The following is a 9,279-nucleotide window of genomic DNA, read 5'->3' on the forward strand; positions in this document are numbered from 1 at the left end:
ATATTGCAAAAAAAAAAAAAAGTAGAACGCTATAAAATAAAATTTAATTATAAGTTTCTAATTCGAGTTTAAATGAGCTCAAAACAAAAGGGCTTAAAATAAATATAAAGCTTGTGATATTAATTGGTTGGCCAAGTGATCTCTAAATTTGACTTGAGAGCACTGTAATGGCATCTTATTTTGTTAAGCAACATTAAATTTTATAAATTTATTAAATATAAATTTATCAAACGAGCAACTTTCTAGAGTAATACACAACTCAGTTTGGCCTGTTGGTTGAGAGCTTAGGCTTCCAACCAAGAAGTCTTGGGTTGAGTAATACACAACTCGGTCGCCGAATTATGCCTATTTTTAAATTTGTTTAAAACATATTTAATTCTATAATATATTTATTAATGTTACTTTTAAAATTTACCCATTAGGCTCAGGGCTTAACAGCGTGTTAGAAGAGTTTCGACGGAAACGATAAATTTTCATTTTTCAACGTAGTTTTAAGTTTCTTTTAATACAAATTTTGTAAGAAAAATGATAACCTTAATGCATAAAATTTTCGTGAGGAATAAAAATGACGGCTTCCAAAAACGATCTCTGAGCTAAATTTATATATATATATATAGAGAGAGAGAGAGAGAGAGAGAGAGAGAGGTGTTAATATTTGAAACTATTCAAAAATCCAGCCTTAGCCCCACCAGAAAAATTTGAATTTGGGTCGACACAAACCTGAATAGGTTCATAATAATTAAGTTTTTACTATAGTTGTAAGTCATAAGGCCACATTTGGATGCTTATATTCTATTTTGGATTAAGAGTTAAACTGATCAAATTACAATGAAAATTAAGCAATTCAACAATAAAATAAGCTCCATCATTTTGCAGATTAATAGTCATCGGAATAAATCTTACAATGAAAATTAATGAACACTTTTTCAAAAGAATATATGATATTAAACGATATACAAATTGCAGAAAATACGTCAAAAGATGGGCGTTGAGTGATTTTTTATTTGCACGAGTGCTATTCATTTATTTACTTTTGGTGAGGAGCAAACCAAACCAAAAAATTTTTAGAATGTCGACTTTGCTTCTATTTTTTGATGGAGAGCTTCTAATTTCTTCTAACTCCACACCGAGTAATGTCGAAGGAAGAAACTTCCCCGCTCGAAATAAATGAGATTCTATCTCTGGAACAACTGTAGCTTTGAATCCTACATGTGTTGCAAATAACCAGTGGCACCTACATAGTAAATCTTGTATGTCGTCTTCCAAATAATGGTGAGAATACACAGCCATGAATGTCAAGGACGATGAGATTTGTGATTATAATTTTTCTGAAGAGACAAGTTGGACTGTCATTATTTCCGTGGAGAATGAAGACAACCACCGCCGATGCGAACTTGGAAGACTTCACTGGGATCAATTTTCCTGAAGCGGGGCTAGGCTGTATTTAAAGTTTATAGACAAGTACCCTCTGACGAACAGTGAGGTTGATTTTTTTCAAACAATTTCACAAAACAACATAGCCTAAAGTCCTACTAAAAATGACCCAGCCCAGCTTACGGATGATCAAAATCCAGAAAAACCAGGCCATCAATTAATTTTATACCATGAAATCCAAAACCAAGAAGACTTGGATGCAATGGTTGTGAAAAACGTGTTTGTCCAATCAACCTGATCCACTGAGGAATGGGATGCCACTGATGCTATCAATTCCCTGATAATTAATGTGCACTGCTTCATTGAAGCCATTGTCCCAGCTTATTTATTCGATAGACTCACTTTGTAGACAAAAGAAACCCTGCAATGTGCTATAAGTGAATGGTCGAACAACATTGAGTACATTAAAGTGGCGTCCAACAAATCAAGGATAACCATTCTATATGCCCATGCACGTGGTTCTATCATTCCGCAGATGGCCTTCTGAAAATCTCATTGAGTGGCCCTCCACTAATCTACACACATCCATTACTATAAGTCACCACAACAGCACCTTAAAGTCAATATGCTACTACATCACGGTGGTCCATCACCAATAGTAAAACTTAAATTCTTATGAGATAATTGCTTGAATAGCATAAAATTTTGACATATAAGTTTCGTATGTCAAAGCATTGCATGCATGATGGAAGGAGATATAATTTGTATTTTAGTAGCTATGAGGAGTTATTTTGATCGATGTACGTATATTTTCATGGAAGCTCTTGTTGTTTCAATACTTGGGGTAGTTTATAATATTCAAGTAATAGGGAATTAATTGACGATTCAAAGGCATATTTTTGGCATTCAGTCCCACAATTGATGGTTTGAGGTTATGCCAACCTATTCTAATTCTTAATGGGACTTCCTGCTCGATATGTACAGGGGTACCATTCTTGCTGAAATTGTGGTCTACACGCAATCACATTCATGGCCGTTGTGTAAGAGATCAATGTATCGAAGGGCTGGTTCTTATTATTACTCCTTGACCTTGTAGCCCTATTTGAGAGCGGAAAGATCTGTGCATTATGTATTTTTAAATGGTGCACACTGCCACTATTTGTGACATTTATGAGAGAACTTGAAGAAGACCTTATGACTATTCAAGGTGGGAGATGTGGAGTTCGTCTATAATAAGATGTATTGTACGTGCAAGGAACATCGACAACACTAACTCATTCAGCCATAATCTGAATGGCATTAAAACTATTAAGAAAGAGAATTTTGATTGGCACGTCAAATGTAATGTCACACAGTGGAGCTTATTACATGATACCATTCATTTTTATATAAAAATGGAAACGACTATATCTACATACGTTAATAGGGTACTGAGGCATGTTTGAGGCCTTCTCATATAGGGTCTTATTATGACTTTATACTATAACCTCATTAATTTATTTTTTTAATATTGTGATAATGTGACATAATGGGTTGGCCGCAAGGTGAAAGTTTGGGGAGTTTGTAAGACCTCAAAAGTTAGGCGAAGAAGTCCTTATAAAATTTCTTCCACCAACCTGGTGTAATAGATGACCGTAATCTTTTCACCCTCCTGGTAATGGAAGAGAATGTGAAATCCATTTTCACCCTCCTGTTAATTGCAAAGAATCTGAAATTCTTTTTGTAACACAATAGAAAAACATATCTAAAATTTTAAGAACTTAAACTAAATAATTTGATCACCCGATGCAGAAGCTAATAAACTTAACAACAAGTACAATAAAGATGATTATAAATTAATCAAATCAATCTAACATCTACCACATATTTTTTATCAAGAAATTTTCAAGAAAATAAATTATAGACAAGTAAAACACATAAAATAAAAATTAGAAAGAGCATACAAGAATTTTATAATGGTTTGGTCAAACAAGGACCTATGCCTACTCCCTAGAGTACAACTCTCCAAGTATTACACAACCTTTAGTGACTCTCCTTTAACCCCAAAATTTAGGCAGAGAAGCGCTTATAAAATTTCTTCCACCAACCTAGTGTAATAGATGACTATAATCCTTTCACCCTCCTGGTAAAGGCAGAGAACGTGGAATCCATTTTCACCCTCCTGTTAATGGTAGAGAATCTGAAATTCTTTTTTACCCTCCTTGTAAAAGTATAGAACCTCAAATCCTTTTTTACCCTCCAGGTGAAGGAAAACAACCTAAACTTCTTTTTCACCCTCCTGGTAAAGGAAGAGAACCACAAATAGCTTTCACCTTCTCTGGTGCATGTGGCGAAGTAGCTGTGTCCTTTGACACCAAAGAGATCTTCATCCCAAAGCTTCCCTCAATAAAAACCTTGACACATGGAGGAACTTAGGTGTAAGTTCGCTGAAGCAACCATGTGGAACTCCCTCTCACACTCCCTTAAAACCTACATGGATCTTCTCCTTCTCTCATAGACTCTAGCCTTTCTCTGCCAAGTTCTAAGTTTTTTTCAAAGAAAAACAACACAATAAATACTAGAAAGACTCTTACAAAGTTTTATGAGAAATCCTAAATAGAATGCTTTAAAAAAACCCAAATTTACTCGTCAATGTTCATGCAGTACGATCGCAAGAATGTCCAATATGATACTTAGAATTTGACCTGCTATTATTATATGATCACCAGTTAATATACTACGATTAGTTCAAATTTTTACTATTCATATTAAAAGATGTTGATTTGCTTCTCATCTCACCCTAATTGATTGGCAACACTATTATTTCTTAGGCAAGGACTGTAACAAAGAAGAATTTCTTACCCTACCCATCACCTGGGGTAGTACATAGTGATGAAAATTTTTAACATCATTAAAAACCCAACATACTATAATGAAATATTTGTTAGTCCCTTTATGTATACCTTTAGGGTTATAGTGTGACAGTCAAGTTCTTGCTAGAAGGAATTGAGATCATGATGAAGCCAACTTCACCTGATCGAGCACTTACTACTAATAATAAGTTTATTACTTAGTGACCACTCTAGAAGAAACTTCCAACTTGATTTAGAGTGAGGTTTAGGCATGGAAATGATGGAATCAATTAATAATGTACTCAAAGAGAAAGGAAAGTAAGTAGAAGTCCTCAATTTGCATACTTCTTTTAGTTAGGAGTATAGAGGTGAGCTCATCCTAGTCCTCAGGAGCGACTTCAAAGTTATTATGTGGATTACTATAAACATGCCTAACAATAATGTTGAATTTGCATTTTATAGACCAATAATGCGGAGGGAAGCTCAACTAATCAAATTAAAGATCTATATATTAGAAAATTTCTCTACTTGATGAGCCAAATTGGGAAGAGGTAGAGAAACTCTTAATTATTGGTTTCATCAAAGAGGACTAGTACTCAAAAAACTTTTGAAATGGGGTAATGGAATATAAGGTGATAGTTAAGTGGAGGATGGGTGTGGACTTTACAAACTTAAACTCGATATACCCAAACGATGGCTACTTACTCCCAAGGATAGATATTTATGTTGGCTCAATAGTGGTCTATTTGATGATGAGCTTTTCTGGGCTATCATAAAATTAAAATTTTTACATGATGTTTGAAAGAAGATGGTCTTAATCATGTCCAAAAGCTTGTAATGCTTGAAGATCTATGTGGGTGAATTCATGGTAAAAGGAAAATATACTATATAGAACATTCAAGACTTAAGGATATATTCAACACTTTAAAATGGTTCAACATGCAATTATGTTAAATTGTACTTTTTGTGCAACTTCTAGGAAATTCTTATGCTTCCTCATCACGCAAGAGGGCATCAAAGGAAATCCTGACAAAGTGATGACCATATTGGAAATGATGTTGCCCATCATGGCCATGAATATGCGATGATTCACTAGTCATTTTGATGAGCTCAATCATTTATACTCTAGATTAGGAGATAGATACTTTCCATTCTTCAAAGTTATCATAAACGTGAAAGAATTATTTTATGCTAAGAAATATGAGTCTGCAATCCAACAATTGAATCTCCTTCTCACCACACCACTCCTTCAATAAATCCTACTTTCTCAGCACACCACTCCTTCAGTAAATCCTATGAAAAGTTAAGAACTTACTTCAATATATGGGTGTTAGCTATAATAACATAAATTTTATGCTTATCAAAGAAGAAAATAGATACTAGTGTCTACTCCATTTTCTAATAAAATGGCTCAGAGGCATGGAGGTAGAGTGTCCTATCATGCAGAATCTCGCATGGTAAATGTTATGCTTTGCAAGAATTTTTCAACCCTACTTCAAGGCATGAGAAAATAAAACAAAACTATGGATTTCAGTGGTCATATTTTTGTAAGACAATACTACATAGAGAATATCATACAATCTCAAGATATAGACAAACATTTATATTGGATTCCAAGATTAAAATAAGGTTTTGAAAATTTAATATTCATGTAATCAAACTTAATAAAAAATAACATATTATCATGCAAGGTGAATATGATGTTCTACAATGATATTAAAAATGAGAAAAGACCACTAAAATTTTCCCATTTTAGTAATAAAATTCTATAAAGACAATAACAAATCATATCCAGAGATGAACTTGACAACCCATAATGATATTTCGAAATAAAAATTGTTTATATAATAGTTTATGTTTAAAGACTTTTTTCCCAACCTCATGGAATTGAGATAGGGTTTACTTTTATACTAGGATTACAAGTTCCCCAAAAAGGTATGCATCTATCCTTAATTACATCACAAGAGGGGGAAATCCTAAGAAAACCCTCAATCATAATTGTGTCTAAACTTTTCTTGATTTCAATGATTCAAGGAAGGTTTAAAAGATTAGAATCCTGAAATGGGATTGTTTTAAGATTGAGCAGCTCATTCTAGAGATTAAAAGATGAAAGATAGTGAACCACCTTATGATTAGAAGAACTTTAGAAGTCCTCCATTCTATTCACAATATAAAAAAAATGGTAATTTTATAGATTATTTAGTTTTATCTTATAGAAAATGTTGTGAAGTGAGTGATTTAGTCACTTAATAAAATAAATTACAAGAGAGTGTGCACAAGAGAAAAGCACACATAAGGATTTTATGTTTTTTGGCACCCATTGGCTTACGTCCACACGTAGTCCAATCTAAAACTACAATTTAACTAATAATAAAATAAGTTATAACAACCGTATCATCCTAACACCATGAAGGTACAACCTTACATGAAAATGAAAATCTCACAACAACATTTATATTCATAAACAAAGAAAATTAAGTCAAGTCACAACATGTATAATGTACCTCTATAAAATAATATAATATAAATATCTCTTACAATTCTCACACAAAATAAAGATTAATCGCAAAAAAAAGTGCTTGATCAATGATTTTTATGTTTTATGATAGCGCAAATGTGATATGAAGATATTTCTATATGATTTGCAAAGTTAAAACACAAGAAAAAAAGTAACAATGCAATTTTTAAAAGACTATTTAGTTTAAGTAAAGATGTGATATGAATTTTTTTTCATCATATGGAATAAAAAATGAATGATAATTATGGAAAGTCCAATGATGAAAATAATATTTTCAATCACAATAATTAAAGTACCAAAAATTTCATAATACAAGTCAAAATAATGTGACAATTAAGGTGTAGACTAGTTAACCTAATTTTTACCAACTCAGCCACTAAAAGAGAATCTTTTTAATTTTTATAAAATTTGAAAGTATGATTTAAAACACTAATATGATGGAAAAAGTAAAGAAAAGAAATCACACTGAAATATTTAAAGTGAAGATACCAAAGTGATGAAAACTAGTTGTAAAAATTAGCTTTTGAAAGATCAAAACTAGTTAACAACACAACATATGATTATCCAAGATATTTTTGAATTTTTGTATGAGAAAAATATATGAGATTAGATCACAAATAAATAAATAAAATGGGTAGCTCTTTAATAAGTTGATCAAATGATAAGGAAATGTTATGAAAGAGTATTAAGATATTAAATCAAGTAGACTACAAAAATTTTAAAAACCTTTCTACAAGTAATCTCTAAAAAAAGGACTTAACCCCCAACAAAAAAATGAAATGAATTAAGTATATGACCCTTAGATTTCTAGATATCCAAGAGGAGAAGAAGTTTCTAGCTTGTAGTGTCCTCTAAGGCAAGATGAAAGGAATTTGCCAAGATGAGGAGAGCATAAAATTTTTTTAACCTAATAAAGGAATATGGAAAAAATAAATCTTCTTTAATCTAATGAATTCAAAGGAATAAGAGGAAAAAATTATTATGTATTAATTCAAATTGAAAAACTTGATTTTATTAAATAAAATCATGATTTAATTTGAATTAATTAGGGGATCAAGTGGGCCCCATAGAATTTTAGCCACTTAATATTATTGGGAGTAAAATTTGTCCAATGTATGAATCAAGGGAGTGGAAATTCAATTATTCAATAGGATGAGATCTCTTTGATTGGTGAGGTGGAAAATAGATCACTTAATTAATAGTGAATTCAAATTATAGGGTAATGGAGATTTGGATCAGCCACATGTATTAGGAGGTTTATTAATCCACATTTTGCACAAAGAATTTGGCTATGCCAAGGGAAGAAAGAAGGGTAGCTAGATAAATTAAGCATGAAGAGAGTTATTAATTAAACTGCAAAATTTTAATTAATTGTGTTAATAAGCTAATTAGCATAGCATAAGTGCAAATACCCTTGCATATGAGTGAAATGAAGCGAGTATAATGATATAGCTAATGAGTTATATATGAAAGGTAAGTTATATATAGAATAATTCCTTTATTTTTTGATTTCCAAGGAATTAATCTTTAATTGTTGATCATGAAGCATTTTAGACTAAAAATATTTCAGTGTCATGAAGTTACACATCAATCATAAATTGTACCATAAATAGAATGTAAAACACAAAGTGAGCAAGTGACACTATAGGAAAACCTTGGTTTACCAGTGGCATTTCTGGCGAAAATATATATGCTTTTATAGCTACACATCAAATTTAAATTAAGTAAAGTTGAGATGAATTGGAGTGATCCTTTTATTAAGAACCCTGACCAGATGCATTTTCCTTCTGCCCCCGGTACCGACCACTAATAGTAGCAACAACAGATCATGATGATGTTGATGATGATGAGGAAGAAGAGGATTAGGAATGATCATCATTATATTATTTTACTTTATTTTATTTTTTCTTGGCTTGCTTGGGTGTGTGAGAGAGACAGGGAGAGAGAGAGAGGAGAGATGGAGGATAATATTATGATTAATTCTTCTTTTATATTTGTCTTTATCTTTCATTTTCTTTGCTTGGGGCGATCCTCACTGTTTGTGGACGGCTATAACAGTCGATAATTATATTATGGAAATAGTAATTATTGTTGTTATCCTACAAGAGGTTAGAGCATTATGATTTTCCTGAAATATTAGTACACACAAACAACACAAATAATATTTCCAATATATGTTAGGAGAAATAGTAATCAAAATAATAATATTTTGAAATCATAAAAAACACACATGATATAAAAATAAAGTTATGAAAAGTAAGTTGAAATATAATTAACTACGAGGGCTTGTGCTCGTAGGAGATTTGGAAACTGAGATTAAATTAAAAAAAAAAATTAATTTTTAAAACCTCAATTAGTTTTCTTTAGAAAACTTTAAATCAAAGTCAATGATCATTATTACCATATTCTAATGATTGCAAATAGACTATATTTTCTTTGCCCGGGAATATATGTTGTCTTATTATCATAATTTTGATTATGAAAATAATGATTATTTATCCGGATTATTATAGTTAAACACTCGATCAAACATCATTTTGACCCTCCGGGGTTAAT

The sequence above is a fragment of the Dendrobium catenatum genome, unplaced genomic scaffold (assembly GCF_001605985.2).
Source record: "Dendrobium catenatum unplaced genomic scaffold, ASM160598v2 fragScaff_scaffold_1056, whole genome shotgun sequence".
NCBI lineage: Eukaryota > Viridiplantae > Streptophyta > Magnoliopsida > Asparagales > Orchidaceae > Dendrobium > Dendrobium catenatum.